Here is a 25,249-nt window from a genome sequence, read left to right on the forward strand (position 1 = left end):
ACATGATCCATTTGATGTCCTTAGTAAAGAACGTGCCAAATTGCATATTTGCAATAGTGAGTAACTATATTTTCTATAGTTTACAACGTATCACTTATACTAGGAGAGCAGCCCAGGAAAAATTACATAGAGTTAAAGAAGTAGGTATGAGTGTCCACAAGATATTCTTTGGGACTAAAGTAGACAAATCCAAACTATTCTGTGGGAAAGGCTGTCCAGAAGTGGTCACACTCTTAAGTATGTTGTGAAAGAAATGAAAGAATGAGATATAAAGGTTTTTTTAAACAAAAAAAAAAGGCATTTGAGGCAAAAGTGTAGAAGCCTTTATATTGTGTCATACAGTTTGTTATCACATCATCCAGAGAAATAGAGATAATTATAATGTGTGCATTAAGTGAAATATGTAGAGTAGGGAACACCAAAATTTGGCTAGGCATTGAAAAATTCTTGTACCTTAGTTTTGTTTTTTTTTCTTTTATTCTTCTCTTTAGATTAAAATTGTGTCAGAGTACAGAGGAGAAAGAGAGTAAAAAGTTTGGAAAGGCAAATTGGGAAATGCTTACAAAGGTCTTTAGGGCTAAAATGTGACTCTTGAAATTTGTTTTGAAGGGCAAGGTGAGGCAAGGGATGTTTTGGAGCAGGAAACTGATATGCTCAAAGCTAGAATGGTGGTGGTGAGAGACACAAGACACTAATTTAGAAGCTACAGCAAAATAGCTGGGGAGAGGTCATGGGAAGTCTGAATGAAGTAGCAGGCAGAAACGCAGAAGATGCATCTAAGCAATATTCTAGAACTTCAACTAGTGGATGATGGATAGGGCTGAGGCGCAGAGCTCAGTCAGCCAGCCTAGACAACTTTAAAAAAAGCAATTCCATATTGAGGCAGTTTATTTCTAGCTTGGAATACCCCAATACTGCTTCACTCAGTATGCATTACGAACACTCCCACCCTCCTTGATACTACATATGCTCAGCAAGTAGACGTAAAGAAATTTCAGTGCTCTGCAGGCTTGTGACGTTGCCAATTTACACCCAAAATTAGAATGCCTATATCTAGCAAGGTGAGGCGCGTGGATAAATACAGCCTTTTTTAAATGCAAATCCTATCTTGCACCCGTGCAGTCTTGTGATCTGCAGATGGTCAACTTCCAAGGAAGTGGGGGAGGGAGGCCAAATTAAATTTAAGGACAGTTGGGTGTGGTGGCGCAAGCTTTTAATCTCAGTGCTTGGGAGGCTGAGACAGGCTGAGACATGAGGATTGCAGCTTCAGGGCCAGCCTCAGCTACTTAGTGTGGCCCTCCACAACTAAGTGTGACCCTGTTTCAAAATTAAGAATAAAAAATAGAGCTGGGTGTGTAGCTTGGAGGTAGAATGCCCCTGAGTTCAATCCCTAGTACAAAAAAAAAAAAATAGTAATAATAATTAAGGACAGTGAGGCTAGCTAAGATAGCCTACATCATCAACTTTCTCTAAGAGTATAATTATCTATAGAATGTGATCCAACAAATAGCAACAGACATGTAAGATGCATCTAAAGTCAATTTTAAGACGGGCATGGTGGCACACGCTTGTAATCTCAGCATTTGGGAGGCTAAGACCAGAGGATCGAGGTTCGTGGACAGCCTCAGCTACTTAGTGAGGCCCTCCACAACTTAGACTCTGTTTCAAATGAAAAATAATAAATAAGAGGGCAGGGGCTGTACCTTGGAGGTCGAATGCCCCTGGGTTCCATCCCCAGACCCGCAAAAAAATTTAAAAAATTAAAAATAATGTCAGTTCTACCTTCCTGAAATCTTGTTACCATAAGGGATTTCATATAGTGTTCATCTAGCACCTACTATGTGCTAATTACCAAGTCAGGTGTTCTATATGCTTAATGCCATTTAATCCTCATAATCAAAGTATGGATTAGGTAATATTTTATTATCTTATTTTACAGGTGAGAAAATTAAAGTTCAGGAAAACATGGCTCAAGGTTACAGAGCTAAGCATGGTGCAGTCCCCTGCAGAGTAGAAAGGTATCTCTACTCTGTTTAACAGAACACTACAAGTTTGTTTTCTTTAGCTGTCATGTAACATTTACCCATAAGCATTCTCTAGACCATTTTCTGGGATAATGCTGCCTTGTAACACATAATTTTCTCAAGGAAGAAGGAGCAATACTGTAGTTATGGGACTCAGCTGATATGCAGTGGGCTAGGCAGACTTTTTAGCTGAGTGACCCACACCCACATGTCAGCCTTGCAACCTTTTATGACTCAAATCCATGTCTCAAAACAAAATAATAAATGACCATATATCATTAGCCAAAAAGGGCGCATATGGATAAATGAAACTGTGAGGCCTGAATTCATAAAAGGCTATGGGTCTGGGGCCATAGTATTGAAATACTGTTAGAAACCTCAACTTAGGAATCCATGCAAACCTTCTCAACCTAAATCAAGAGTTTCAGTCTCTCTTCTATCATCTGGGACAACAGATTCAGGGTAACATTTGGTGTTTGGATCCAGAGCATGTTACCTTACAACGTGCAGGGACATCTGTTCTTCCCAGAGCTGGCGCTGCAGAGCAACAAATTGAACAAGTCTGCCAATTTGTAAAAATACCAGCAAATTCTTTGCCCAGCTTTCTGGAATATCATAGCACCTCCTACAATCAAAAAAGATTCCTGCTTCCCTAAGCCATCAGTTTTAAAAACTGAATTTACTATGCCTACATCCATACCCAAGATTACTGCAGCTGTCTACAGCTTCACCAAGTTCTCTGAGGATGTCAGAAATTCCTGTCCTGAAGCTGCCCTGCATTGCCAGGGAAGCATACGTTTCCCTCACTAAAACATCAGATGTTTCCATCACTAAAGCATCAGATATGGAGAGCCTTAGATCTAGAAAAAGACTGCACTGCTTCTTTTCTCTCCACAGCCTGACAACATGACTTTCAGAAGGTTCTTTGCCTGAATTCTAACTCAGAGACAGGCAGGTGCAGGCTCTCTCCTCTAGAAGAACACATCTGCTCATCCCTGTTAATAGTGGGAATGACGCACAAGGAACTCAATTTGACATCAGTTTCCCTGAAAAGACTACACAAGTGAAAGGAATTATTTTACTACCCCAGGTCTTTATGTCTGCTACTCGTTTTCTGCCAGCTATAAAACCTGTGACTAACCAGAATGAAACCCCAAAATACTTTATTTATGATTTTGGCTGCCTTCGTATTCTCCTTAATATGTTACCTGTTGAGTACGTGTACCAGAGTCTTAACTCCCTCGCACTTCATGTAACCTCAGCGTACACCCTTCCTTTCCAATGTAATGATTTATACTGCACATCCCATACCTATACTGGCACTCTGATTTTTGTTCCTGAAGAGGATATACTTCTTGAGCTGTGTCTTGTCTAGCTGCCATAAGACTCAGGAACGCTCTATAATTATAACCCAGCCTAGCCTCTTTTCACTACTGGTTTTCCCCAGTTCATGAAATACTATCCAGGGTATAGAAAAAGCAACAAGTAAACAAAGCAAAACAAACCTTGAGGCCAGAGAGAATAGGATAAAATCTTAGCACTGTCATTCACAGGCTGTCAGGCAGTGGTAAGTTAATTAACCTCTCTAGATTGGTTTTCTTAGTTTATAAAACGATTACTGTGATAAATAGGGATAATGTCTGTAAAGTACTCAGCCTGATATCAGTAGGTATGCAATGAAAGGATACTATTTACCATAATTACCTCAACAATCAGGAATAGCTCTACCAACTAGTACTAGCATTAACAAAAAATTCAAGTTTCTTAAATCAATTTTTAAAAGATGAACTTTTCCTATCAAGAAATATAACTCTTTGTGTGTGTGTGTGTGGTACGGGATAGAACCCAGGGGCAATCTACCTCCGAGCTATACCACCAACCCAATTTTTTATTCTTTATTTTTTGAAACAGGGTTTCATTGAGTTGCAAAGGGCCTCACTAAGCAGGAGCTGAGGCTGTCAAAGAACCTCACTAAGTAGCTGAGGCTGTCTTCGAACCGCGATCATCCTGTCTCAGCCTCCCAAATGCTGGAATTACAAGCGTGCACCATAATGCCCCCATCATGAAATATAAAGGCGCAGAAAGATTAATTAAAAGACTGTTCAGTTCGGGAGGGATTTGATTAAGAATACTAAACCACCACTCTAGAAACTAATAAATAAATTAATTCACAACTTTTCTTGACCAAAAAGCAAACTGCTGCAGCTCCTCCTCAAAGACACTGAATATGGAATGTTCGAGTTAGTAGTGATGTCAGAGTAAGATAAATGACCAAACTGAATCCAGGTAAAGGAAAGTAGCAACACATACTTCATATGGCAGAGCAAGAGATGGAAGTAAGCAGTATTACAGACTAAGAAGGTGTTTTCAGGAATCAGCCACTCTGGGTTGGAATCCCAGCTCTACTACTTAGGAGAGCTAGGCAAGTTACTTAACCCTGGTTCTCAGCTGATTGATGAAAAGGGGCTTTAAAATGGTATGTTCCTCACAAGACTGTCATAAAGATTAAATGAGATTATAGCTTTAAAGCACTCGGTTCAGTACCAATCGAGGTATGCAATTAATGTGCAGAAAACAGTAACTGTTATTATTAGAAGCACTAGCAACGATAGCAACAACTGCCATTTGCCACCACCACCCAGCAGAGAAAAAATGAACAGGCATTTTTCAATGGGCAGACTGTACTTAAGGCACCAGAAATAAACATTCATATAGTAAAAGTTCTAAGCCTTCTTAGAGATGGTTTACCTAGTCTTAGATTCAAAAGTTAGAAATGACCCCAAATTGCAAATGTTCATTCAATGCTTGAGTCTCTATAAAGGGCTAGCTCTCTAGAGGTCTACTGTACCCATATTGGCTTAGGCCATAAGCTTAGACAAAAAGCAAAACTGGAAGCGCAGGGTGTGGTGATGCGCCCTTGTAATCCCAGCATCCAGGAGGTGGAGACCAGAGGATTGAGGTTTCGCGGACAGCCTTAGCCACTTAGTGAGGCCCTTCACAACTCCGTGAGACCCTGTTTCAAAAATAAGAAGGCTAAAAACTAGGGTTGTAGTTAGGAGGTACAATGCCCCTGGGTTCCATCCCAGTACTGCCAAAAAAAAAAAAAAAAAAAAAAAAGCAAAACTGGAGTCTTAAAAAAGGTACTGGAGATAGAATTTTAGGAGAAAAACAGACATGAACAGAGCTTTCACCTAAAAACTAGACATGTAAAACACTATATTTCCTTTTATAAGATAGAAAGGTCCATTCTACTATTAACACACTCCCCTGGTTGGACTGAGTTTATTGCAAGGTTTATTATATTTCATTTTATGTCAGCTTTCTTATTTTCTCTTGTGTGTCAGGGGAAAGAGTTTACCGAGAAATGAAGCCAGGGGCATTCTACTACTGAGCTACAATCCCAGCCTTACTTTATTTTGAAACAGGGTCTTGATAAGTAACCATGTGCTGCCCTCCAATATGTGATCCTCCAAAAAGGATCAAAAGCATGAGCCACACCACGCCCAGTTTCTGTAAGCTTTCTAAACTCTATTTATTCCTCATGTATTTTTAACAGAATGCTAATCAAGTGCAAAACTATCTTTCAGCTACAAAGGTCACTCAAAACTAGAAAGAAGTCAGTGAGGTTACCATCTCACATTCACCTAATCCCATGTATGGAAGAAGATTCTGATAAAATTTGATTTTCGAAGGAATTTAAGGTACCTGGAGAATGCTAAGGTAAACTGAACAAGTAGGGGTTTTTAGGGAGACACAGGCATGCTCAAAAGTTATACTATTGAGGGATACATAAATAACAATTCAGAAGGAAATGTTTGTGAAAAAAAGAAACTTTAAATTAAGTCTAAGACAGGTTAAATCAACAACCCGGTTTGCTGAGAGTGGGGGAGTTAAGTTGTTTATCTTCCTCAAAATTTGCAAGAGCTAAAAAGGTTGCCTTGTCTGGGGTATAGGTCAATGGGCCCTGAGTTCAGTCTCTAGAAGCAAAAAACAAACAGGAAATGTTCCTTTGCTTCTTCTACAAACACTGTGGTAATATTTATGCTGTTAATATGATTCAAATACAAGATAAGAACAAGTCAATTACAGCCTGTTTTTAGGAGAGTTCAAACTCAACCCAGTCAACCCTAATAGTTTCTTTCTCTGCATATAATCTGTGTTTATTCACCATGAGGTTTTTTTTTTAATTTATTTAATTAAAGGATTAAGAAGCAGATACTGGGAAAGTACAAGAAGGCATAAGGAATTTAGGGAATACTGGCAAAAACCACTTGAGGGTCATTAGAATCTAGCAGAACCAGGGACTTAGGTCCTTTCCAGCTTTACGTTTGTCTTATGATTGCTACCTCTTGTTAAAAAACAACAAAACAAAAAAACAAACAAAACTATTACTTAGTGTTAGGCATTTTTTGCACATCACTCTTGTTCTCAGATCTACGTGAAGGATGTGCACTCTTGTTCTCAGATCTACGTGAAGGATGTGTTATTTACTATTCCTCATAAAATTACGCTCAGAGAAAAGTCATCTGTCCAAAGTCTCAAAGTCAGCAAGTAGCAGAAGGGGCCCAAATGCCCACTTTTCAACTCCTAGGCATAAAAGCTCACTGACTTGGAAGATGGGTTATAGTTTCCTAGCTCATTTGACTACCATTAGCTCATTCGACTACCATTACCTCCAGGCAGAATCTGGCTGAGAGGTTGGTAAAGGCATCTAGGAATGACTTAAATCTGATTGTTCAACCGGAAAGACACGGTGCTGGGAGTGTCACAAAGGCCGAAGAGCAGTGTGTGGAAAATGATCCCCTTCAAGAGTCGCATAGACTTTTGGCTGCCAGCCATTCTCCAGACATAGGCCCAGGGGCTCTTAAGTGTTGGAAAGGCTCTTCTAATAAAACTATAATGAAATTTAGGAGACAGAACTGGGCTTACAGCCCTTCTAGTAAAAGCTCTTTAAACTTGTTAGTTTTCTCACATACAAAACAAAGAATAGCATCTAGCTAACACAATCACTGGTAGGATTTACTGAAATAATGCACATAATAAGCACTAAATAAATTTATTATTATTATTATTATTACTACTACTATTCTTTGCGGTACTGGGGATGGAACCCAGAGCATTCAACTTCTGAGCTACAACCCCAACCCTACTTTTTTATTCTTTATTTTGAAACAAGGTCTCACTAAGTTGCAGAAGGCCTCCTTAAGTAGCTGAGACTGTCTGTGAACCGCTATCCTCCTGTCTCAGCCTCCCAGATGCTGGGATTGCAAGCATGCGCCACCATGCCCGGTGTTATTTGTATTTTTAATAGAACAAGGCTGACAAGACAAGTGCTTGACCAAGGTCACATAAAAATTAAGCAGCCAAGTAAGAAGTCTAGACATCAAGCTTCTGACTCCAAAGCTAACTTGGGTCCCCACTACTTTTTATTAGGGGCGTGTATGTGTTGATATTCCAGATATGCCTCTCATCCAGGGATCTGGTCTAGCTTTGTTTCTAAAATGGCTTCAGCATGCTGTAGCTAGTCTTGGAGTGGGTAGAGCCCATGCCACTCTTCCTTCCCACAGAAAAGCAACCCAGAAGAGATCATTCAGAAAAGTAGTTACTCTCTTTCAGAGTAATTTACCTTCAGCCTGGGACCCTGCTATGAGGCGTTTTCCCAAGCCAGTGGCCTGTGTACTTCCCTCTGGAGTCCCCTGCACCTCATCCTGATTGCTATCCTCAGGCTTCTCCCCTTACCTATCCACTGGTCCTGCTGTGAGAGCAAATCAAGAACAAAGTCCAGAGCTCCTCCAGACCTAATCAGAGATTTAACCCCCTTTAGAGTTCAATCTAATATTCGGTGATACTCAGAAATCTTTTCATCAAGGTGCTAAGAAAATAAAACTAAGCAGGTGGCAGCAGAGAACCAATGAAGGAGAAACATAGCTACAGGAATCTGGACATGCGTCTAACTCTGCCATTTCCAGCTATGGAACCGTAGACAAGTTACTTCCTAAGCCTGGTTTCCTCTACGTAAAACTGGATAGAGTAAAACCTACGTAGAAGGGCTGTTGTGGAAACTGAATAAGAAGTAGACATAAGGACGAAATGTTACTAAATTTTGAACATTTCCTATGTAGCAGGCACTAGGTACTCCATTTACCTCTCTCAATCTTCACAATAATCCTATGCCCATTTTATAGATAAAGAGCAAAGGCATGGAGAGGTTATGTAATTCATTTGAAACCACAAAGTCAGGAAGAGACAGAGCCAGAATTTTAACCCAGAATACTTGACTCCAGAAAAAAAAAATGTCCCGACACTTTGGCACTGTTGACATTTTGGACCAGATAATGCTGTTGTGAGGGCTGTTTCACACATTTTAAGATGTGTAACGACAGTATCCCTGGTATCTACCCACTAGAGGCTGATAGTATCCCCCTTCCCCCAACTGTGACAACTAAAAACACTTCCAGACACTGCCAAATATTTTCTGAGGGATAAAATCACTCCTGGTCCTACAGCTTTACAATACAGCACAGGACTGACTGGTCAACACATATGAGTAGCACCTGCCTTTCTTTCTCTCTCCCCTTGCACAAACACCTCATTCACAGAGCCACTGCCTCTGAGCTACAAGAGACAGACAGGATTAATGTAGGTTTGAGATCATGTTCAGCTCATTCTCTGGGAGGTCTCATACATCTGCTATCATGGCTTGGGGATATAAGGAAAGTGGGGGATACCAGATGACCTTGAACAGTTTCCTACCTCAGCCCCTTCCCTTAACTACTCTCCTCCTTCTCAAAGCCTAACGGTTTTAGTAGGCAGTGGGGAGGATGGGATGGTCTGAATGGAGTTAGTGGTGGTACCATGCTAACTCAGGATAAGGGGTCTTAATTAGGGAGGGAGACTCTGCTCCTTACAAGGAAAATCACACTCCTTCATAGTCTCTGAAGATTTACCACTTTATTTCTGAACCTTTGAACTATACTAAACTTCATACACTCATGTATAGTTTCATAGATTACTTTTAAGTCCTTAGGTTCCCAAAATTCCCGCTGGTTCCCATGAAGAGACCTCAGGTAAAGTCCTTTAGCAGCCTAAGAATCCAACCCACAAACCTGCCCAGACTCCTTTAATTCAATAGCCCAGTTTTGACACCCCCACCCTATCATTCAATCTCCCTGAATCCTGTTCCCAACTCGGTTACAATACAGAATTTCAACCTTTTGTGCTGTATATCACCACCTTGCAACCCTAACCAATTACTCATCCAGATCCTTGACATTCTTTCATTCCTGTTTCCAAAATTCTGCAGCCTTCAATCCAACCCTTCCTCCCAGCTAGATACCCCAACCCTACACTGATTTCTGCCCTCCCTCAATCTGACCTCTGCCTCCCGCAGGCTACCAGGCTCCGTGCCATCCTCAAACCCTACTCCTTCCTCTTTCACCCACCCCGCCTCCTGTGTCATGTGTTGCCTCCTAACCACAGCCAGGTCCCTTTCTGTTAGCACAATACTGCTTTCTACAGAGCCCCCCAACCCCTAGGAACTCATCCATCAATTTCTCCCAGATCCTACTCCGGAAATGCCTTTCTCTTTAGCAATTAAGATCGCCCTGTACCCTGCTTCTTCTGATTTCAGATCTTGCCCCCGACCCCCAACGCCTAGCGCCCCCATATTCTTTCAAATCTCCTGAGATCCTGCACTTCACATCTCATGCGCGCCCCCAATCCCTTCGTATTTCTGATATTATGCACCCAGATCCCTCCGGGGGCCTCAGCTTCCCTCCCACCTCCCAGATGCTGCACTCCGTCTCTCCCCTGGGCCCCCACATTACCTCATACCTCCCGAAACGCTGCAATAGCGAACCTTGCAGAGCCCCTCACTCCCCTCCCCCAGCTGCATCTCCCCGATCTCCCCGGCTCCCTCGGATGGATCCCTCCCTCCCGAGCCTGCCCATCGCAGCCCCACCCCCACCCCCACCCCAGTCTTTCCTCTCATTTCTGATCCCCAGACCCTGCCGATCCGGCGTGGGTCACCCGCCCGGTCGCTCAACCACCGCCCGCAACTCCGGCCGGCCGCGGTCCCGGGTCCCCAACCCTCCTTCCCGCCCCCTACCTGACCGCCCGCTGCTCCGACGCGTCCACCGCCGCCAGCCCACCCGCCCGCCCGCCGCCCTCTGCGCACGCGCCGCCTCGCGCCCTTTCCTCGGGCGCCAATTCGCAGGGCCGGCTGTCCGTCACTGTGCTCCGCCCTGCCGCGAGGCATTCTGGGGCTTGTAGGCCGGCGCGCCCGGGATCAGGGGCGCAGTGGGGTCAGCTCTCGGCCAGTGCTGAAGGCCCTGACTGCGCCTTCCGGACTTCTTGTCCCTTTAGAACGCAAAAAAAAAAAAAAAAAAAAAAAAAAAGACTGATGCCCACGGGCAAAAGGGGCCTGCCCACGTTCACTCAGCGAGACGGAGGACTAGCCCGAGCTCACGTGTCTGACCGTGACACCAGCAGGAGCCTGGGCACCTTGCTGAAAAGCCCTCTGAAGCTCAGCGTGCCCATCTGAGCCACAGGGCAAAGAAAGACAAGCACAGAAAACCTTAGATGGGCTCTTTTGTTAGGGCAGTGCCCCAGGCCCTGTGTTTCTGCTTGTAACACACCCTTTACTAAAGACCAGTTATGTGTCCCGCAAACTGCTCTAATGGAATTTGTGCCTGCTCAGGCGGGAGGCCGACAGCAGAGATAGATATGGGATAAACTGCAGCTCCTGTCTCTGCCGACTGAAGGCACCCCGAAACCTAAACTCAAGTCTGGAACTGGAGAATAGGGCAGGTTAGGAGTCTTACTAGCTGCGGAATAATCTGACCTACTGGCTGGCCAGAACCTGCGGTCTCTAAGGTAGTTTGGGGGTCAGTTACCTGCTCCTGAAGCTGACCCAGCTGTACAGTTTAGGAGCAGAAAGCAGTTTGAAGTAGTATATGCCTGGTTTTTAAATTCTAAATAGCAACTGGGTGTGGTGCACATGTCTGTAATCACAGTACTTGTGAGGCTGAGACAGGATTGTAGGTTTCAGGCCAGCCTTAGCAATTTAGGGAGACCACTTCAAAAATTAAAAAGGGCTGAGGAAGCTCAGAGGCAGAATGCTACTGGGTTCATTCTCCAGTACCAAAAAATAAGGGAATGAAAAGTAAAATTTTATAAATAAAAAAATAGTAAAAGTAAATTCCTTAAATAAATTAGCTCTGTGACCCTGTACAATGATAAAACAAGCAAAACTAACATCATTCCATGCTTGCTGACTGACTACAACTATGCACTTCACCTGCATAGCTCACCTAATCCTCAAAAGAGCAGTTTGAGAGGAGGTACCTGATACCAAAATAAATAAGACCACCAGGTCCTGAGTGGCAGTGCCTAGATTAAACCTCTCAACCTTGTTTAATCTTTCTCCCCATTCATTTATCTCAACATGATGATGAGTTTGCTATGAGTATTAAGATTATGGATAGTTTGCCCTTAATTAATGGTAGCTTTCTTTAAATCGTAATTAGCTCCTACCACTCTTGTGCTACTGGTCCCATAATACACAGATTCTAGCATATCAGATATTGAGGGAAATAAGAGCTTTATTTCAGATACTGGAGAAAGTAAGTGCTTCATGGCATACTTTGGACAGGCTTGGGAGTCTGGAAGTGTCTGAGTGCTCAACAAGGCACTTGCAATCCAAGGGCCATGTGCAGTTTGAGCAGGGGCCTCAGGAATAGATTGAGTTGAAACTGAACTGAAAAGGGAGCCCATTTGGGGACTGCAGGTCCTAGAGCAGATCTTGATCAATATTTGCAATTGGTGTGGATATAGCTACAACTCTGGAGGGGCTACGAAGGGTAAAGTGTTTTTCCTCTCCTACCTTTCTGTACTACTGATAAATCCAGTGTGTTTACTACATGAGGACTTGCAGTTTGATGATTTCTCACAAAGTACATACCAGTTGGGCTTTAATTATCCTTTTGCCAGTCATCTTACCAGTGTGCTCTGAACCACCTGAAGGACATTGCCTATTTGCAGTCATATCTGTTATCACAGTGCCTAGAAAACACAGTTTATTGTGTAAGTGAGAGAGAGTCCGAAATGTGACCTTAGGCAAGCCACATTCTCTGCCTGGCCCAAAGGTTTTCTACCTGCAAATGATTCAGTGAGATGAGGCAAGTAAGAAGAGTTCAACATATTTTGAGCACCATCAATGTCTCAGGTACTTCACGTTAATTCACCAATTCTTTAAATAGGTAGCAGTAGCTTCATGTTACAAAAGAAGTAACTGAGGCTCAGAAGATTAAGTAGCTTGCTTACATTCACTCCCTAGGAAGCAGTAGTGCACCCAGGATAGCTGGTCCATGAAATGCTCCAAACCACCTCCCCCAAACTACACACACTTTACAAAGAGAAAGTTTCTGTTTTCTTAAGATTTTTTTTATAAAGCTCAAAAGAGAAGAGATACCAATGCTTAATATGTCCAAGGATGTGTAGCAAGTGGTGGCTGTCCTTATGACCACATGGTATAATCCAGTAAAGGCATTAAACCATGCTTTTCTCTGAGATGTTCTCTGAGCAGAATTGCCAAAGAACAGTGGGAAAGCTCTCTGCCCTGGATTTCTACCATGTTGGAGGCTCAGTGTGGCTTGTTCCCCCGGAAAGGCAGTGGATGGGATATGGGGTACTTGTACCAACCACTGGTACAAGTATGAGACAGATGGGGGTATGAGACAGTTGTCAAAAAATATTTACTGGGTATGGTGGCACACTTCTGTAATACCAGTAGTTGGAAAGCTGAGACAGGAGAATCAAAGTTTCAAGGACAGCCTCAGCAACTTAGTGAGATCCTCATCAACTTAGTAAAACACTGTTTCAAAATAAAAAATAAAATAGGGAGTGAAACTCACAGGTAGGATATTTTTGGGTTCAATCTTTTAGTACAAAAAACCCCCTATACTCCATTCTCAGATCAGGAGAGGCAGACTAATGCGTTGTTTGATGAAAACAACAAGTAACAATCCAAAGTCTCAATTCAGGATTACTCACAAACACACACATATATGTATGTACATATGTATAAATATATGTAGTATATATGAGTATGTGTGTGTGCCTGCATGTATGTGTGTGTATTAATATATTTATACTGAAGTTTGAAAGCTCAATTACGCCTTGGAATAACTCCTCTTTTCTCTTAAAAAATAAGTGTTTATTTACCTGTCTTTTTAAATGTTTAAATTACTCACCAATTGAATTAATTGCTACACTTCTTACAAAATATCAGAGTGAAATAAGGACTATGGAGAGCTGTACTCATTTTTATCCCGTAGCTTTGCATACGCTGGCACAATATTAGCATTCCTCTTACACAGAGACATTTAAAAAATGCTCTTTGTGGAGCCCTTTAAATGCTCATTATTCTGCATTTGAATATAATGGCTTTCCATTTACCATTTAAAACACCTGTATCCATTTCCTAGGGCTGTAGTGATAGCAAAGACTAGGTGAATTCAAATAAGTCCTTGCCCTTTACAGTCCAGGAGGCTAGAAGTCTGAAGTCAAGGTGTCAGTGGGACAGTGCTTTCTCTAAAGCATTTTTAAAGATCCTTCCTTTCTTCTTCCAGCTTGTGCTGGCCCCTTTGGCATTCCTTGGCTTGAGTCTCAATTCATATTAGATCCAGAGTAATGTAATCTTTTCTGACTATATCCAGTACAGTCTTATTGCCAAATATGGTCACATTCTGATGCCCTGGGGTTTACGCTTTCAGTTTATCATTTTGGGGGACACAGTCCAACTAACACTACCTTATGAGCCTTCCTGCATTAATAAAGAAGACCTCTAGTTCTCTTTTGTTCTTTTAAAACAGTGATACCTAACTTACAACATTGTTGGGCACAAAATTAAATGGTAGATGTAAAACACGTAGCAATTTGTTTAACATATAGAAATGTTCATTACATTGCATTTTTAAAAAGTAAGTTTGCTTTTTAAGTATACCATTGTGTAGAGAGAACAAGGTCTTTGAAATCAGACAGAACCCAAGCTCCGCCGATGTGGAAGTTTATTTTGGGAAATAGGTGAAAAAAATGATATGAAGTAGTGCTAGTTAACTTGAAAAATCTTTATATCCCTGGGAACACACTCAGCATCGCTGTACTTTTTCTCCTCCATAAAATAGGGATAATAATAGTTGATGAGACATAGAAATGTGGATATTAAGCCATACAACATGGTGCACACCTGTAAACCCAGGACTTGGGAGGCTGAGACAGAATTGTGAATTCAAGGCCAGCTTCAGCAATTTAGTGGGATCATATTTCAAAATTAAAAAAAATATATAAAAGGGTGTACTATATAAAGAAAAACACTCCTGGGTTTAATCTTCAGTATAAAGGAGAAAAAAGCATTTGAGAAGAATCAACTTTATATATCTCTTTAATGTAATCATTATATTAGCTATATTTATATAAATATAAACATTTACAAAGATCTTAACCATTTCATACATATCTATGATAATGCTAGATATACAACTTTTTTTTTCTAGTAATATACATTTTGATATTTTATTTACCAAATATGGGAAAATGTTCCAAATCGTTTTCCTCTGGAATTCATAGCTGTTAAACGATGACAAAAATACCTAACAAGAACAACTTAGAGGAGGAAAGATTTATTTTGGTTCCTAGTTTCAGAGCATTCAGTCTAAGGTCATCAGGTTCAGAGGCAGAAACATCAAGGTAGAAATGGGTGACAGAGGAGAGGTGGTCAACTTATGTCAGCCAGGAAGGAGGTGGAGGGGGGGGGAGGAGAGGCAGAGGGAGGAGGGGGCTAAGAAGACATAAACCCTCCCAGGGCATGCCTCCAGTGAATGACTTTCTCTAACTAGGTCCCACCTCTCAGTAGTTCATTCAACTATCAATAGATTAATCCATCTAATGGATAATCCAGTAATGAGGTGAGAGTCCTCATGATCCAGTCATTGCCTAAAGCCCCACCTCTGAACCTGATGGCATGGGGGATTAGGCTTTTAACACATGAGCTTTTGTGGCATAGTCTGTATCCAGACCATAAACACTAACCACTCCATCAGTTGATGTCTGTAAGACTGGCTGGCTGGCTGGCTGACTGGCGACAGATAGTATCCTTTGTCCAATTCCCTCACCTTCATTCCACATATTCGTTTGATGCCTTTGCTTACCCAATCTTTTATTTTCCTAAAAATACGGAAATTTCATTGCTTTTTAAAATTTTAAAAATAAGCCTGTTAAGAAAAAAATTGACAAGATGAATTCATTAAAAAGTAAAGACTTCAGGTTTGCAAGAAGATAATATCAAGATCATGAAAAGAAAGCATGCCACAGACTGGGAGACAAATTTACCAGACACTTTTTTTTTTTTTTTTTGTGGTGCTGTGGTTCCTGGAAACCCTTCTACCTCCAGGCTACACTCCCAGACCTATTTTATATTTTTATTTGGAAACAGGGTCTCTTAAGCCAGTGAGGCTAGCTTCGAACCTGCACAGCCCTCCTGTCTCCACCTCCCAAGCATGGGGATTACAAGCACGTGCCACCACGCCGGGTTACCAAAAACACATTTTTGATAAAGCAATGTCCATCCAATTTTACAGAGAACTCTTAAAAGAACAAGTAGTTTGATTGAAAAATGGATCAAAACTTTTATACATTACCAAAGAATATGCCCATATGGAAAATAAGCATATGAAAAGACACAACACATCATATGTCATCAGAGAAATGCAAATTAAAATAAGATACCTCCATGCACCTATTAAGATGGCCTAAAGCCAGAACACTGATAATACCAAATCTTGACAAGGTGTGTATTAACAGGAAATGGTAGGCATGCAAAATGGCATATCCACTTTGGACATGTAAGAAATGTTGGCAATTTCTTAAAAAACAAAACATAGTTTTGTTTTTTAGATCTAACAGTTGTGCCGTTTGGCATTTGCCCAAAAGAACTGAAAAGATATATCCATACTAAAGTCTACATGTGGACATTTAGAGAAGCTTTATTCATTATTGCCTAAACTAGACACCAATATGCCCATTAGTAGGTCAATAGATAAATGGGGTATGATCCAGACAGGATGTCATGTTGAGTGCTTATTCATATATCATTTCAGTCCAACCACACATCCTTCTTTCTATTGTTAATAGTATTAGCAGAGAGTTACTCTACTACAGAAAAGCTTATCCAGAAATTCTTCTATGTTGAGTAAGCTTGGAAAACTCCTGTAGCCAGTATATCACTTTTAAAATTAATCTTAATTTTATTTAATTTTATCATTTCTCACTCCTGTTACTAATTCCATAGAAATCTATATTCACTTTTGTCTCTGTCTTCCCAAGGATAACATAATAGAGACTGTGTATAATCTTGCAAAAAAAAGGTCATGAAAATATATGAAGGAACCTTAAATGCATCTTAGTCATGGAAAAAAGCCAATTTGAAATGGCAACACACTGTATCACTCCAACTGTGTGACATCTTGGGAGAGTCAAAACTGTGAATATCATCTTTAAGAGATCAGCAGTTGTCAAGGCTTGAGGGTAGGAAGGAGAAAACCACAATACATGGAATACAGAGGATTTGGGGGTTGTGAAAATATTCTGTTTAGTACTATAAGATGCATAAGTCTTAATACTATAAGAACTCCACATAGTTTTTAAGAATTTTTTTTCTACTTTTAGCTGAAAAAGGTATTTGGAGATGAGAGTATCTGCATGTTAGGGCTGCTTACTTCTAGTAGGTCCTCATTACTTTTAGGCCATTTCAGTGGAGAAAGTTCTGAAATGTTGATTTCCAGTGGAAATTTTTGTTTATAGAATTTTTCTTAACATTTTTTACTTTATACCTAGATTAGTTGTCTTAGGCTGAAAATCTTAGTTTCCATTGCCAGTAATATACTGGCTTGTTTGCTATAGCATATAATATAGATTCAATAGTTTTAAAATAATAGTATTACAACTTTCAATAAGGCCATTATATTTAGTTTAAGATTTCTTTACAAACCATTTCATGTTTGAAATATTTTTCACCAAACATATCGTACACCAATACTGCATTTTAAAGTCATTTGAAATGTATTATTATTTTTTTCTATTTAGTTCTGTCTCAGTTAACATCATCACTGCTGTAATCCAAAACAAACAACTATACAATTTAGAGGAAGGTAGATTTACTTGCTCACAGTTTGGGAGATTTCAGGGTTCAGTCCATGTGAAGCTGGGTCTGTGGAGCTCAGGGCATGGCTGCAGGAAGCTGAGAGAGGGAGAGCATTAGGGAGAGCATTTGGCTCTGCTCTCACATAGTGGATGATGGGAGCAGAGAGCAGGTGAACAAGGGGAGGAGAGAACCATATACAATCCCAAGGCCACAGCTCCAGGGACCCCTGCCCTAGCAACCAAATGCTGCTTCTAACATTGCTATCTTGTTTCTATGAGGATGATAGGAGTCCATTCTAAATCCAAACCTTTACAATTTCTTGTAATAACACTTTGATTTGCAGTTAGATTTTTTCAGGTTGTATATAATTTGCAAAGGTAATTTTTATCTTTTCTGATTTTCTTTTAAAAAACTGTCAAACTTTTGTGTTTTACATAAAACACAAAGCTTATAAAACAAAATGTATTGAAAAAACTCTGGCTCTATCCTTATCCTTTTGTTCCTCTTTTTTCCTCATTGCCCTTTTTAGCTAACAATTTTATTAATTTAGTTAATCCTTCTTTTAGTGAAAAACTAGATGAATATATATATATATATATATATATATATATATATTCATGTACATCTATACATGGGACACATATATGTATACTTTTGACATATGTGTGTGAGAGATATATGTGTGTGTACTTACATCCATATCTATATATCTATATAACCTTTCCCTCTTTTTTTACACAAAATAAAGCACTATAAACATTGTTCTGGACACTGCTTTTTCCATTTAATATACTCTTATTTACTCTATATCACATACAAAATTATTCTAATTCTCTTTTAAGTACACAGATCCTACCCCACTATTTAAATGAACCACAGTCTTTCAACCAACTCCCTATTGATTTTCCATAGATTCTTAGTTTAAGAATTGTATATCACTATGATAGAGTGAACAGAAGTAACTGAAATTCTATGTTCACCTCCTAGAATTTATAACTTCCTATACCTGAATCTCTAGCAATATCGCAGAGTGGGAGGCAGCTTAACATAGTGGAAAAGTGCTCAGAAATAGGACAAGTGGAAGTGGCAGTCTAATTCTTTTTGGACACCTCACTACAATTCTCTGTTATCTCATTTCCTCATCTTTGAAAAGCAATAACAAAACCTACCTCTCACTACTGTTAGGATTTATAGAGACCAACTATGATATATATATATATATATATATATATATATATATATATATATACAAAAAAAAAAGCTGGGAAATATCTGACCTGGAATACGTACTTGTAAAATTGTAACAGTTGCTAATATTAATTTTATTGCTTGCATCAGTTTTAAAACAGGGAATTCCTGATGAGTTTCAACCTTTTAATTTTTTGTTGAATGGGTTTATTAGTATGCTCTGCTATTAACAGCACAGCCACAGAAAAGAGGATGAGGTAATGAGAAAAATAACTCGCCCTGGAACATGTTATGAAATGCCTATGAACATATTTAAAAGCGATCTTTTAACCTCGATATTGTTAGAATTTTGATAAAAATAGAGAAACTTGAAAAGGAGACTGCAAGTCCCCTGTGAAAGTGGTCAGATGGTAGCATTTTTTTCCCTAATGGCTGCTCTAACTAAAGTCCCCAGCTGACCCCATCCAGATTCACACCCTCCTGGACATTTAACTTGGTGATCTGACCCTGGCCCCAGGGTGGTCTGGTGTGCCTGTGGCTTGCTCTCCTGACTCCAAGTCATGTCTAAGCAGGACAGCCTGGCAGTCTTCATCTACAGCAAGTCAGAACCACCTGAGTGCCCTCTCCTCTGTCCAAGAAAGATTCCTCTGGGCATTTTCCCTTTGCCCTCTAACTCTATAAATGATTAGAAGAGAGTACACACTGGAGGAGGAACTAATCTTTGAATCTTTCCTTGAAGGGATGAGTTTTGAGCAGGGTTTTTAGAAAAGTGAAGGAAGTGATCCCAAGGGAAGAGAAAGGAAGCTTCCTATTAATGATGTGTTGAGCTCCACTGAACTAAAAGGTGTTTGGGAATCAAATCCTTAATGGTTAATAGCCTTTGTCCAAAGTTGGCTGCCTTGCCTCTTGGAATCTCTGTTTTCTCAGCTGTAATATGGTTGTAAAAATCATAATATTTCTAGTCCAAAGCACTATTGTGAGGACTAGGGGGAATCCACAATATTTTGTGTGTAGCAAAGTCTAGGTTAGGAAGTGTGAGCTGCTTTTTCACTCTCTCCCTTTTTCAGGTACATATCCTACTGCATACTAAAATTGCAAATATGTTATCCTAAGAATACTAGTAATAGGAGTAGTTGTAATAAATGGTATCTCTTGGGAGGCTATTAAGTATCTGGCACAAGCAAGCATATATTATCTCAAGGTAAAAACTTTGTTTTGTCAGTGACAGTATTCTATTGTATATATAAAAACACAGGTTTCTAAGGAGGCTCTAGCTTGTCCATGGTCACATGGACCATGCAGGCCTGTGGCTAGCCTGTAAGTCACCTTTTATATGGAGCAGGAAAAGATTCTCCTCCACTTGGATCCAATACATGGGCACAGGCTTGGCAAGTAAAGCTGAAACTGGATTCAATTTCTACTCACCCTCTTGCTTTATTACATGTTTGTAGGGCTCAACTTGTATAACTATATACAGAGGCCCTGGTGGACATGTGCTTAAGCAAAAATTTGAATGTTAGATCTGTCTGACATTCATACCATACCCTTTCCACTGTCACCTAGGGAATTTATCTCTTTCATTTTTTATACAAAATTTAAAAAATGGACAATTGAGCTGAAGAGACACTTCTTAGAAGAAGGACTACAAATGCAATGGCCAATAAATATATGAAAAAAGTTCAACATCATCAGCAGTCAGAGTACTGCAAATCAAAAGTACATTGAGATTCTATCCAACTCAGTTAGAATGGCAGTCATCAGGAATACAAATAATAAATGGTTGCAAGAATGTGGGGAACTAGGAACTCTTACAGGCTGTTAACAAGAGTATATATTAGTGCAACACTATGGAGATGGGTGTGGAGGTTCCATTCCCAGTCTTCTGGGACCACTGTATGACCCAGCTATATTACTCCTTGATATCTTTCCAAAGGAATTGAAGTCAGAATACTGTAATGATACATGCATGTCCATGTTTCCAGCAGCACAATTCATAATAGCCAAATTATGGACCCAGCCTAGGTATCTTTCAACTGATGAATGGATAATGAAAATGTGGTATATACACACAGTGGAATTTTACTCATCCATAAGGAAGGACAAAATTATGTCATTTCAGGAATATGACTGTAACTCAAGACTATTGACCTAAGTGAGTTTAGCCAGTTTCAGAAAGTAAAGGGTCCTATGTTTACTCTTATACATAGAAGCTAGAGAGAAATTGGGGAAAAAAGAGACATTAGATAAATTAGGATTGATACCAGTAGAATAGTGGAAGGGGACTTGGTGAGAGTTGTGGGAGGGGAGAAAGGAGATTTGATGCTGTGTACATATATATAAAGTTATCAGTACCAATCTCAAAGATATGTGTAGGGAAGGAGAGGATCCAGAGGGAAAAACACCAAGTGCTGTGTGCAGCTGTGTGCCTATCACTCTGAACTTCATTATGATGTGTAATTAGGATGCACCAATAAAAGTAGATTTTTAAAAAGATAGCCAGGCACAGTGGCACATGCCTGTAGCCCTAGTGCCTAGAAGGCGGAAACAGGAGGATTGCAGATTCTAAGCCAACCTCAGCAACTTAGTGAGACTCTGTTTCAAAATAAAAAATTTAAATAGGGCCGGGAATGTAGTTCAGAGGTAGAATATCCCTGATCAATGCCAGTAACACGCATATATGCATAAACACACACACACACACACACACACACACACACACACACACACACACACACACATACACACACCCTGCTCTTTTCTCTCTGCCATATCTCCAGTCTCTTCTCCATCTCTCTGGCTTTTCCTTCTAGGCTGATACACTCAGTCAAATTTCTACACTTGAGTATCTCCAGAATTGGAAACAGATTGACCTTGTAATCAAAGGCTTATTCAGAATTCTTTTAGTTGTTGCACTAGACTTCCTTGCAGCATAGCTAACCCTTTGTATTCCCTGCTGCCCTGGTACCTAGCAAGTTGCTTTGCACACTTCAATCATTCCTTGGCAGGGCATGAAGATCAGAACAGATGTTTCCCAAGAGCAAGCACTGCAAGTAGGCACTAGAGGGCAGCAGGAGATAACATATGGCCCTCTTTTCAGTCTCCCATTACTGGTCACAACCTACTCTGTCGCAAAAGGCAGAAATAAATAATATGTTTCAATGTGAACTGGTCCCTGACTTTGGCCAAGATTTCAGTCACTACAGAGCTCCTGGGCAGTATGTGGGGTCCTGACCCAGAGAGTGCGACCTTCCTCAGAGGAGTAATTGCTTTCACTTGAAGACAGAGATCCTATTGTAGGTTATGCTTTATTATGCTGAGCCTCAGTTCCCTCTGGTATAAAAGAGGGAAACAATTCCTACCTTGAAGGATGATAGAGAGGACCACATAATATCATATATGTAAATCAGCTAACATAGTATCTCTCATTTGAGTCTCAGAACAGGCAAATGAGGAGTTAGGACTCCAATTTTACAAGTGAGGAAACTCATGCTAGAGAGATAAAATGACATGTCTATGATTTGAAATAAGGTAGTAATAGCTTTTGGACTTTAATCTTATTTTTTCTACCCAAGTATACTCAATAGGTAGAAAGAATAGTTTAAGAGAAATTCCTCATAGTTAAAGCACCAAACAGGGACGATTTATAGATTCAGACATGCTCAAGAATTGAATAGTGGTGGGATAAAGGCCAAAGTTCAGGGGGAAAAAAGACTTGTTATTTGATGATGCTCTTGAATTTCTAGAATTTGAAATTCTCCATTGGATATTATTTCTAATTAGTCATTTAAATAGTCTAAGATTAAATACTGATATTATTGACATTTTACAAATGAGGAAATGGAGCCGGAGGTAGGTTAAATATCTGGCTCAACAGATTCCAACAAGCCACCGTGTTATTGAGGTCTCTCTGGGATTGTCATTATTACTTGTGCATTTAGTGGAAAAGTTACCTAAGTAGATAAGATGAGGATACCATTACACGTACCTGTGCGCGCGCGCGCGCACACACACACACACACACACACACACACACACACCACATCACTCAATGCTCCAATGCTCCATGGTTTCTACGAGAGAGACTTCACTCACCTACCTAGTTGGTTAACCTTAGCATGGGCTCTGGGTAGCGAGCAGGCTTGAATCGCATATGAGACATGCATGTGGCATAAAGTACATAACCCTACGTTTGGGTCTGATACTTGGCATGGAAAATGCAGTTTCTGTATGAGAAGCCAATCTAAATTTAACAGAAGTTTTACACAGAAGATTGAAAGGCTAAAATGTCCACATCATTAGAAGTGTCTAAGAAGGAATTAAAGAATCATTTGGTAGTAGATGAAAACTTACATGGGATTTCTGGATAGGTGACATTTTGTTTCATGCTATTTTCTTGTAGTACTGGGATTAAACCCAGAGTAGCTATACTCTGGCCCTTTAAAAAATTATTTTGAGTCAGGATCTAGCCAAGGTGCTGAGGCTGACCTCTGATTTGTCATTCTCCTGTCTCAGCCTTTAAAGAAGCTGAAATGACAAGCCTGCACCACTGCATCATGCCCAAGTGATCTGTAAATGTTTCTACCCATGAAAACTTATTAGCCCACTGAAACGGGCAGGGGAAGTTGGGGGTGTTGCCCGGGGGTGGCAGGTACAAGGAGGGCACAGGTGTTTAGAACAAATAAGGCTCACCATTCAAAGGTGAAAATTGCTGCTAACATTATTTTTCAAAGAGGACATGTGTACAATGAAAGGAACAGTACAACTAAGTAGAAATAGACTAGTTACTAGCCATGCGGCTTTAGGTAAGTTACTTTACCCATCTGAGTGTACAGCAATAAAATACAGTGGAGATCAATTGCCTTTGGGCTGTGGTGGTAAATTGAGATAGTGCATTTGGAGTCTAATAAATGTTACATGAATAGAAGGATGAAAAGGAAAAAGAGAGACACACATTCATCTTTTTTACTTATCCAGGTACTTACTTGTGCAAATAGTACTGAACTCTATGCTGAAAATACAAATGCTTATAAAAATGGGCCATGGTCAAGCTGGGCTTGGTGACCCATGCTTGTAATTCTAATACTTGGGAGGCTAAAACAGGAAGATCACAAATTGGTGGACAGCCTTAGCAACTTCAGCAAGCCTCTCAGTAACTAAGTGAGACCTTGTTTTAAAATAAAAATAAATATACAAAATAGTGCTGGGGATATAGTTCAGAGGTAGAGTGGCCCTAGATTTAATTCCCAGTATTTAGTATTTCACACACACACACACACACACACACACACACACACACACACACGATGAAATAAAAAAAAACTGACCATGGTCTCTATTCTTATGGAGCTAACAATTTAGTTAGCAAGACAGATATATTCATTGAACTAGCACATCAACTAAAATTCCTGTAATGCTGATGTTGCTACCTCAATTGATAGTAGGGATTGAATCAAGAATAGTCAAAGTATAATCTATAAATATATTTTTTGGGGTCTTTTAGTGGTTTTGAAGTAGTCCTCTTTTCTAGGGACTCCTAGAACCTGGAATATTGCAATTTCTCTTTGGCTGGTTGCTGTAGATCCCTTGGTTCTATAGCTATTCACTTCATGGAGACCTGTTGTGGGGAACCCGCATGCTCTGCTAGAATTTCTCTTGGGCAGGACTCAAAAGAGTTTCTGGGCAGGACTCAAAAGAGTTTCAGCCCAGGTCTTTCTCTACATCTGGTCCAGGGGAAACAGGAGTATCTTTCTCCTGGCCACCTCTGGGAGTTTGTGCTAATCCTCTGGCAGCCCCTTTTGTTTTATCACAGGCCACTAGAGCTTTTTCAGGTATACATAGATAGACCCTAGTCCTCTATATTTTTAGCTGTTAATAGCAGAAAACAAGTTCTCCAAGAGCACACATGAGCATCCTTGTCACAAAACTTGGGATTAGAAGATAGCATGCTCCACATGACCTTCCCAAGGTCCTGGGAATTCACACACAGCAGTTCTTTCCAAAGGAAATATCCCTTAAATACCTTCTTTCCTATTTTCTGATCTCTTTTTATTTCCTTGTCCTGGCTGAAGTTTCTGGAGTTATGAAACTAGTTAGGATGTGCCTCCTTTGTCAATTCTGCATCTAGGGGCATGACTTTGGGATTTCACTTCTCTCATGTCTTGGTGTCTCATTAGAAATTTCCGTTTTAACATCCGGTTACAGCAACAGCAATATAATTAGAACAACTACAGCAACAACAACTAATACTGCCCAAGTGCATAACCTGTGCCAGGCACCTAACTGAATCCTCACCATGACTCTGGTAGGTAGGTACAGTTCCTTATGAAGGGCACTGATGACTCTGCACTTCTATCTTTTAGGCTGAGAAGTTCAGAGTGCACTGCACAGAAGCCTGGGCCTCATTGATGGTATTTCAGCTGGCTAAATTTTCCCTTTGTTAAACATAGTCTGTTAAAGGTCCTGGAGTCAGGCCTCTGAGCAAGTGCTTTTCTCTGAGAGGAGACAGTAACTCTGCCTAAGAAATGATCCCATTTCAGTTATTCCTAGGAGGCCATTGCTGTTAGAAAGGCCATTCTTTATGATATAAAAGTCTCACCCTCCCTCCCTCCCTTAATGTTTCTAATTTGAGCCCCTCTGGTCCCTGTGGGGCCTTTAAATGCTTCAAGTGCGAGCCTACTGCCAAAGCAAGCCTGTCTGCCTAGGGAGGCAGCGCCCTGCACCGTTGCCGAAGATTGAACAAACATCCGCGCAGCTTTGGCTCTCCCAGAAGCCCTCCATCTGATGCCTTTGTTTTGTTTTCTGGATGAGGGCAAGCGGTGCCATCACCTCCTGCCGAAAG

General features: G+C 40.5%; 1 protein-coding gene across 5 annotated transcripts in view; it reads left to right on the forward strand.

Annotated features, from left to right (window-relative positions):
• ASTN2 (astrotactin 2) overlaps positions 1-25,249 on the forward strand; it is a gene marked incomplete at both ends in the record, with an annotated part of 976,717 nt that overhangs the window by 748,206 nt on the left and 203,262 nt on the right. The window lies entirely within an intron of this gene.

The sequence above is a fragment of the Muscardinus avellanarius genome (genome assembly GCF_963383645.1).
Source record: "Muscardinus avellanarius genome assembly, chromosome: 13".
Classification (NCBI taxonomy): Eukaryota; Metazoa; Chordata; class Mammalia; order Rodentia; family Gliridae; genus Muscardinus; species Muscardinus avellanarius.